This window comes from Amblyomma americanum, chromosome 10, assembly GCF_052857255.1.
Source record: "Amblyomma americanum isolate KBUSLIRL-KWMA chromosome 10, ASM5285725v1, whole genome shotgun sequence".
NCBI lineage: Eukaryota > Metazoa > Arthropoda > Arachnida > Ixodida > Ixodidae > Amblyomma > Amblyomma americanum.
Window position 1 is genome coordinate 33,347,221 of NC_135506.1, and position 7,918 is coordinate 33,355,138.

Sequence of the window (7,918 nt, forward strand, 5' to 3'; positions counted from 1 at the left end):
TGAAGAGGAACAAAACAAGAATGAAGCTGAGCTAGCATAATTTTTGGAGGAGATCTAGCGGCTGGTGTGTGGACCCCACATGGCTGTCAAGGAACAAGGTAACTGCTGCTATTAGTTTCCAGAGTAGTTAACTGCATGTATAAAATGTGGCGCTCGTTGTTGCTAATTAATTGTTTTGTAAATGGGCCAACGTTCATGCATGGGCCCGAAAGGAACTGATAATGATTACTTTTTTTTTCTGGTGCAGCTACATCGCACACTTTACTCATTCGGCCAATGAGGTTGTTGAATTTATCTGTGTAGCTGCTGTTGTAGCACTACTCTGATCTGTAGTGTGTTTTTTTTGTTGCCTCCCTTTTTCTTATTTACATGTGGAGAAAGAGTAAGCTATTGGGGCTAAAGTTCGAGTTCTCTACGTCAGTTCAATTCTGCCTTTACCTCGTTAACGCAGTGAGCTGCAACGGGTATGGCCAAATGCATATGTTCCGATCGTGCTCCTAGTTAAGTTTTCGTAGTTTGAGTTTTTGGAAGTTTTATTTTTGTTATGCTTCAATTTTAGTATAGACTGTGTATTATGGCACCTCTGCGATTCCTGGTATGCTGTTTGTTTGAAAAATTGTTCTGGGCACTTTCGGCTGCATGATTTGCAGAGAGAGGACTCTTGCGGAAACATCATCGTGTCTGCAATTTCTTGCCTTCCGACTGAACGCAGCAGATTTAGTTATGTACACATCCGCACTGCATTCATAAGCATACACTTCGCCACATTAGAAGCTGGGCACTGGACTTTTGCAGAGGAATTACACTCGTTCTGTAATAGCACCTTTATGTGTACTGGTTTTTAAGGTGCCATTCTTCAACGTAACCTGCCATAGAATAGGCCATATCTTCTTCCAGTCGTCCCTTTACAGCGTCTATTGTAACATGTACGACGGAACCTGCCCTCACATTTATCAATGTCTACAGCAGTTACCTGGATGCGTCAGGATGCAAATCAACCCCTTCTCCTCTACCTGCTTTCGAGATTAGGGGTGCAAGTGGTCCGAAGTTGACAGCTGTCAACTGCCCTGCGAAAGCACTGGTGTGGAGGTTACAATTGAGTATTAGTTTTTTCCTGCTCAGCTGGAAGGAATGTCACTGCGTTGCTGAAATTTGGTTCGTTTTATTTTTATTTTTTTTTCATCCGAACAGTTCTTATGTATACAATTTGCAGGCAGAAAGAAATGAAATTTCGGTATATAATTTGCAGGCAGGAAGAAATAAAATTTCGTTTACTTCAATTAAGGACTAAAGCTGTTTCTATTTATAGTGTTTTATTATTATTAGTGGATGAGTTATATTGATTACGCTCTTTCTAATACTATAGGGCTTTATTTAGCTGCCATAGGCTGTGACTAGCTCCCTGAATTTCTTGAGGTGCTAACTGCTTGTTGCTTTTGTACTTTCTGTTTTACTTCTGTTCTGTTGGCAAAAGGGGTCAACTACTTGTGGAACGCGACAACCCGGACAGAGCAGCGACATGCCCCGTTTATGGGTGCAATTCCGTCTCTTCATTATGCTGCGGAGAACGTGTAGGCCTTCGAAGAACTGAAGCTCCTTTAGCTTAGGACTGTAGTTTAGAAGAGAGTTATATATTTACAGTATGTACCAAAACTATCACTTCAGCGTGAAATAAACAAGAATCACAAAATTTAATGGCACAAAGCATGACGTGGTTCTATCTTAAATAAACTAAAAAGTAGCGCAGTTGGTTTTCTCTTCTAAGGCGCGATAACAGCCCTTCATTAGTGGCAGCAAACCCGATTTGAATTTCCTTTCGAGGAGGGAACACTCCTCCGTTTTCGTGCTCCGTTATCTTATTCGCGTTTCTCTTGACGTTGGCGGTACATTGCTTCAGTGCTTCGCCGTGAGTGTTCCCTTTTTATAGTTCGACCGTGATTCGTTTGCAGACGCTACTCTCAGAACATATTGCTATCCGCGGGGTCTACGTTTGATGATTCTACAGCAGTCGAATGGAGGGTGGTTACTTTCCTATCTTTAAAGATATTTTTTTTGTTTCGCGGCAGTTGTTAGTGTGTAATTTTGTGTCAATGAAACGTGTCTTACGATCTGACACAACTTCCATTGAAGCACTAATTTGTGGCTTTAGTGAAATGACTCAGGAAATGTGATCGACCTTTATAGGGCTGTGGCACACACTTTAGCGACCTATTCACTTAAGAGGGTGGCTCTAGAAAAAAGCCGCACCATGCCATCGCATAACGCACGACGGAAGCAAAGGCCAACGACGACGGAGGCAGAACGTTGCTTAAACAAGTTGGCTCGGAATTAACGCGGTTCAACTTCATCTCTTTTGGGTTGACCTAAGAATCCTAAAGGCTGCATGCCGTATCTTGTACGTGATGTACTTTCAGCACGCTTCTTGCCAATCCGTTATTATATTCATGTCTACCTTCTCTGCTTGAGTTCGGTTCGGTTTTGTGGTTAGCCTTTCAAAAGATGGCTCATACCCACACTGGGGGATCGGCAATGAATCGGGAGGTAGAGGTTGCTAATCACCCGTACTTAATACAGGTACCCAAGAAGGGCACGGACTAAAAAGGGATAACGGTTGGGGTCAAGAAAAAGAAAAGAGAGAGATAAAGAACAGACAAGTTATTACTGCAAAAATGTAAAAATGCATAGAAAAGAATCTATTATAGCACTCAGCAAGGCAATCGAGGAGATTCTAGCAAGAAATTTTGAACAGCGTTACAAACATCTGTGGCCGAACCCAAGTGTGGAGGGGCCAATTAATAGCAAGAGCGGGCGTCAGGCAAGGAGACACGATCTCGCCAATGCTATTCACCGCATGTTTACAGGAGGTATTTCGAGGCCTGAATTGGGAACAGTTGGGAATAAGAATAAATGGAGAATACCTAAATAATCTGCAATTTGCTGAAGACATTGCCTTGCTGAGTCATTCAGGAGGTGAACTGCAAATCATGATCAATGAGTTAGACAGGCAGAGCAGATCGATGGGTCTAAAAATTAACATGCAGAAAACCAAGGTAATGCTTAACAGCATAGATGGGGAACAACAGTTCACAATTGGCAGCGAGAGACTAGAAATTGTGACGGAATACGTCTACTTAGGGCAGGTAGTGACAGCTGATCCGGATCATGAGAGGGAGATAACTAGAAGGATAAGAATGGGGTGGAGCGCATATGGCAAATTCTCGCATATCATGAGTGGCATTTTACCAATTTCCCTCAAGAGGAAAGTGTACAACAGCATAATCTTACCGGTACTCACCTACGGGGCAGAAACGTGGAGGCTAACGAAAACAGTTCAGCTTAAGTTAAGGACAACGCAGCGAGCCATGGAAAGAAAAATGATAGGTGTAATGTTAAGAGATCGGATGCGGGAAGACTGGGTGAGGGAAGAAACACGGGTTAATGACATCCTAGTCGAAATCAAGAGAAAGAAATGGGCTTGGGCAAGGCATGTAATGCGAAGGCAAGATAACCGCTGGTCCTTAAGGGTAACGGAGTGGATTCCAAGAGAAAGTAAGCGTAGCAGGGGGCGGCAGAAGGTTAGGTGGGCGGATGAGATTAAGAAGTTTTCAGGCATGGGGTGGGCGCAGCTGGCAAAGGCCAGGGTTAATTGGAGAGACATGGGAGAGGCCTTTGCCCTGCAGTGGGTGTAGTAAGGCTGATGATGATGGCGATGATGATGCTGCTGCCGAAAGGGCTGCTCCGACATCCTCCTTCTCAAAGAGGTGAAACGGCGATACTAGAGCCGAAAATGATCGATAGATTCAGGCTCATGGCAAAGTTCACTCCGCTTCACTTTTTCTTTCCCACGAAAGTGGAAGACAAGGCAAAATACCTTAAGCCTGAGAAGGCCTCGTCTCCTGTTCAAAGTTGACAGCAAGCAAAGCTTTGCAGTAAAGTCAGAGGGAATCCACCTGTTAACAGTACAAACTTGAGAAATAAAACACAATAAAGACATGAACACACAGTGCAGCCAAGATTTTAATACAACACTGCGTGCTGAAAAGAACGCATGACACCGCAGGCGACAGCATATGGTGAGAAAAATAAATCAGCATCTATCTGGACGTGGAAAGAGTTTAAAAATAGTAGCATCACCACAGAAACCTGGAAAAATTTATAGACTGATAGCTCGCTCGTATGAGTTCGCTTATGTGCATGAAATATGTTCGGTGGTCATACGTTCGGTGGGTGCATTAGATTGATGCGCACGTTCTGAGGCTGCCATCCCGGCCAGCGACTCGTCGTGATGCCTTCAACAGGCCTGCGGCCGTCCCAGATCAGTGCGACAAAAGGCGGCAATTCTTCGCAATGGCGGCAGATTATTTGCTTCACGAAACATCATTTTTACATAATTTTATAATGCTTGCTTATCACATGATTATTGTGGAAGTCCTCCAGCCAGTCACATTTCAGGAAGCGGACCTTTTCAGTATGCAGTTATTTTCTAAAGATTGTTTAATCAAACGCCAGTGTTTTCATCCTTGCCAGCTGTAACTTCGTTTGCCTTCCTCAATCACCCATGTTTACCAGACAGGCACCAAAAATACCTTTGCAAAAACCAATTTCAATGCCACGTCATGACGTCACTGCAAAAATCCGAGTTCGATACCTGGTGGCTTGGTGCCACAAATTTAAACTCGCGATTAGCATGTGATCGTTCTCAGAGGCAACATTGAGTCGAACGGCGGTCATGTGCGTTGAGATAGGGCCCCAGGTTTTTTCACATGCTTGGGCACTATACATAGTGGGTGTCACGCTGCGGCTAATTTGTAGACAGATTTTATCAGAGTGGACAACAGACCAGTTATAAGCCCTCAGCCACATCGGTCCTGGTTCTGTGGTTCTGTGGCTGCAGTTTTCAATAGGTAAAGAAGCCGTTCGAGTCTGATTACAGAAATCAAATATTTCTTCTCCTTTTTACTCCAAGAATCAGCAGCACGCGAAGCATTCAACCTGGGATTGTGTTACCAAATTTTAGGTTACATTTTGTGATGCCTCTGAACCAAATCGTCGCATAAAAAGCTTTCAGAAAAGCCGGGAGGCTAAACACGAAGTAGGTACTGTCCCATTGAGAGAACAAAATTATGCCTTTGATTACAATTTTCTTTTTGCCGCGCGACTTTTTGTGCCCTTCGAAAGACGAAGAGGCACTGCATATTCTGGCCTTTGCTCGTTGCAGTGGTTCATTGTTTCGCCGGATCTTGTGGTTTTGAGGGCAAGTGACTGAGTGGTGTAGTACAACTCGCAGCGGAGAAGAAACTGGTGCTCGCATCGCCTTTTGCGACTTCTGCTTGGAGTTCCGCCTGCCGCGGATAAACGAAACCAAGACCATGGAAGCCAGTACGTATAGATCACGCTGTCGCTTCTTGTACCGGTCATGTCATCGCGAAACATGCAGCCGTAAATTGAACACATGTCAAGAGAATTTTCAAAATACCAAGTTAGGCTTCGTAGACCACTGAGAGATTGCTCAGAAGTGCGATACCAGTCCCGAAATTGCAACAGTTTTGAGGCACGGACTGCGGCTCCCTTGACTGATTACAGTATAAATGGAGCCTGAACACTCAGGCCTCTTAGAGCTTGGCGGTATACCGTATTCAACGCGCAGGATACAAAGCCGTGAACATGCTGTTGAGGTGCAAAATACGATACAGCGCATACCATTCAAAAGTGAAGGTTACTGAAAGAGCTTCTTCATTAATTACATGCATCTTCACTGTAGCCTCTGCAGGAAGGAGTACTGCATTTTGCATTGGGGGTTGCGGTGAAATGCTAGACAACGGAAGTACTAACCTGAGCCCGATGAGGGTGTCGTTCTACGAGGCCACGGGTGCTGTCTCTCGCTTTCGAGAATATAGACATGGTGGCGGTAACATTTGAATTTCATAAAGATATTAAGAGTGAGGGATTAGGGGGAAACGTTTCAATGCGATAACATGTCGGTCGTTATGACCAAAAAATTGTTCGGTTTCTCGGTAACGAAACTCCTAGATTGGTCCAGATGGTGATGGCGTCTTCAGCCCCGCGAAATTTCCAAATCTTTGCATTATAATGCTCGGCTACGTGTTATTGCATTATCATATACAACTATAATTTTCTGGCACAATTATCTGCTTTATAAAGCGGATAATTATAGAACCGGACAAAGCGGATATCAGGCCGCACCCCAGGCCTGCTTATGCAATTCCATCGACACGCGGCATTTTTTTTACAAACCCGGTGGAGAACAGCGTGGCATCGGGATTCGAACCCCGGTCCTCTTGCACAAGAGGCACACGCTGTACGTCTACGCCATCGCTGCACTGACACGGCAAAAAAAAAAATGCCGGCATTATAGTCTCAATATGCAATGGCTGGCTGGTTGGTTCTGCAAACTCGGGAGTTCGGAGCAGGAGTCGGGACAAGTAAAGCGCTCAAGCACAGGGGCTCTGTTTGCTCTTGTGTTTGCGTCCTTCTCTTGCATCGTCCGTGTTTTTTCTGCGCGGTAGTTCCGATTATAACCTATACAAGCACGGACGCCTATAGAATTGGTTGGAGCTATTGAGTGTTTTGTAGCGATTACGGTACATTACGGTAGCATTTCGAACCTTCCGCGTGGCGGCGCTGCCACCCTGAGGCTGTGCTGCCATCCTGGTTCTGCGCTGCCACCTTGTGGCGGCGCAGCCACGCTGTCACGTGGTTGGTCACGTGGTGCAGAGCAGCTGCCGGCGGCGAGGCACCGTGGCTGATCACGTGATTCGTCACGTGGGTGGCCACGTGACCAAGTTCCACTGGGCCCGCTGTAGCTATCGCGTCACTCCAGGATTAACCAAAGCTAAACCACCACCAATTATTTTTAAAAGTCCTCCATAGCTGCATATTCTTTGGCGGGACACCACGCTGGGGATTGAGTATGGGCGCCTAATGAAAGATGTAGTTGTAGGGACATAATACGTTAACTGCTGATTGTAAACTCTGAGAACTAGAGCCTCTTGCCTAAAGTAACCTGACAATTGGAAGAAAGAATGTCGGGAGTATTTATGGGTACACTACGATATTGAATGCAATGAAATGCTGATAGGATAGCGTTTTTGTGGAGTACCAGCAAGTAAGAACAAAAACCATGGTCTAATAATGCAATTCACGCGATAGGGTACGATTTAGCATTAGTGTTCCCTACCGTACGAAGCAGCTGCTGCAGCTGATAGGTTCAGACCGTGCAAGCGGATGGTATGATCGAGTCTGACATTCACCGTATATATGACGCACCATACTCCCTCTCTGCTCTCCTCCAATTGCTATTCGTCGCCTTCTACCCTCTCCCTGTCGCTGTCTCCCCAGTGTTCACTGAATTGCCTCGCTCCATTTTCCGCCTTCCACCGAGGCTTCAGACAGATCGACCGGGAGACATATTTGTCCGAAATGAGGGTTGTAATGCGAACGCATTAAATAGCTGGCCTTTTGTTTGGTATGAAGTGAAAAGTTTCAGTGTGATGCGTAGATTATATAATTTTCGTATTTTGCCTGTTATAAAAGGTCAGAACCGATGAGCGCAAACACCTTTACAGTTTGTAGCTTTCTAGAATGCTGTATATGTACGAGTAGATTGGCTGAAGGGAGCGGTGTCTTCGCTCACAGCTTGCAAGTACTGCAGCAAGTCACGGGAACATAAAAGCATCAGCATGGTTTGTCGCAGTAAGAAATTCCACATTTCAGCGTTCTACGTCTTATTATTTAGCACTTAAGAGCTTGCGGAAAACAGGGCACAAACGCCGTCTGAATGAAAGCATAAACAGCATGGCCTCCATGCCACTTCTTTATACCATGGGCTTAGTTCTCTTCAATGTTGTTATATGAAAAAACAAAGCGTTGTTTGTTGCTTAGTTATTGTGTATGTGAG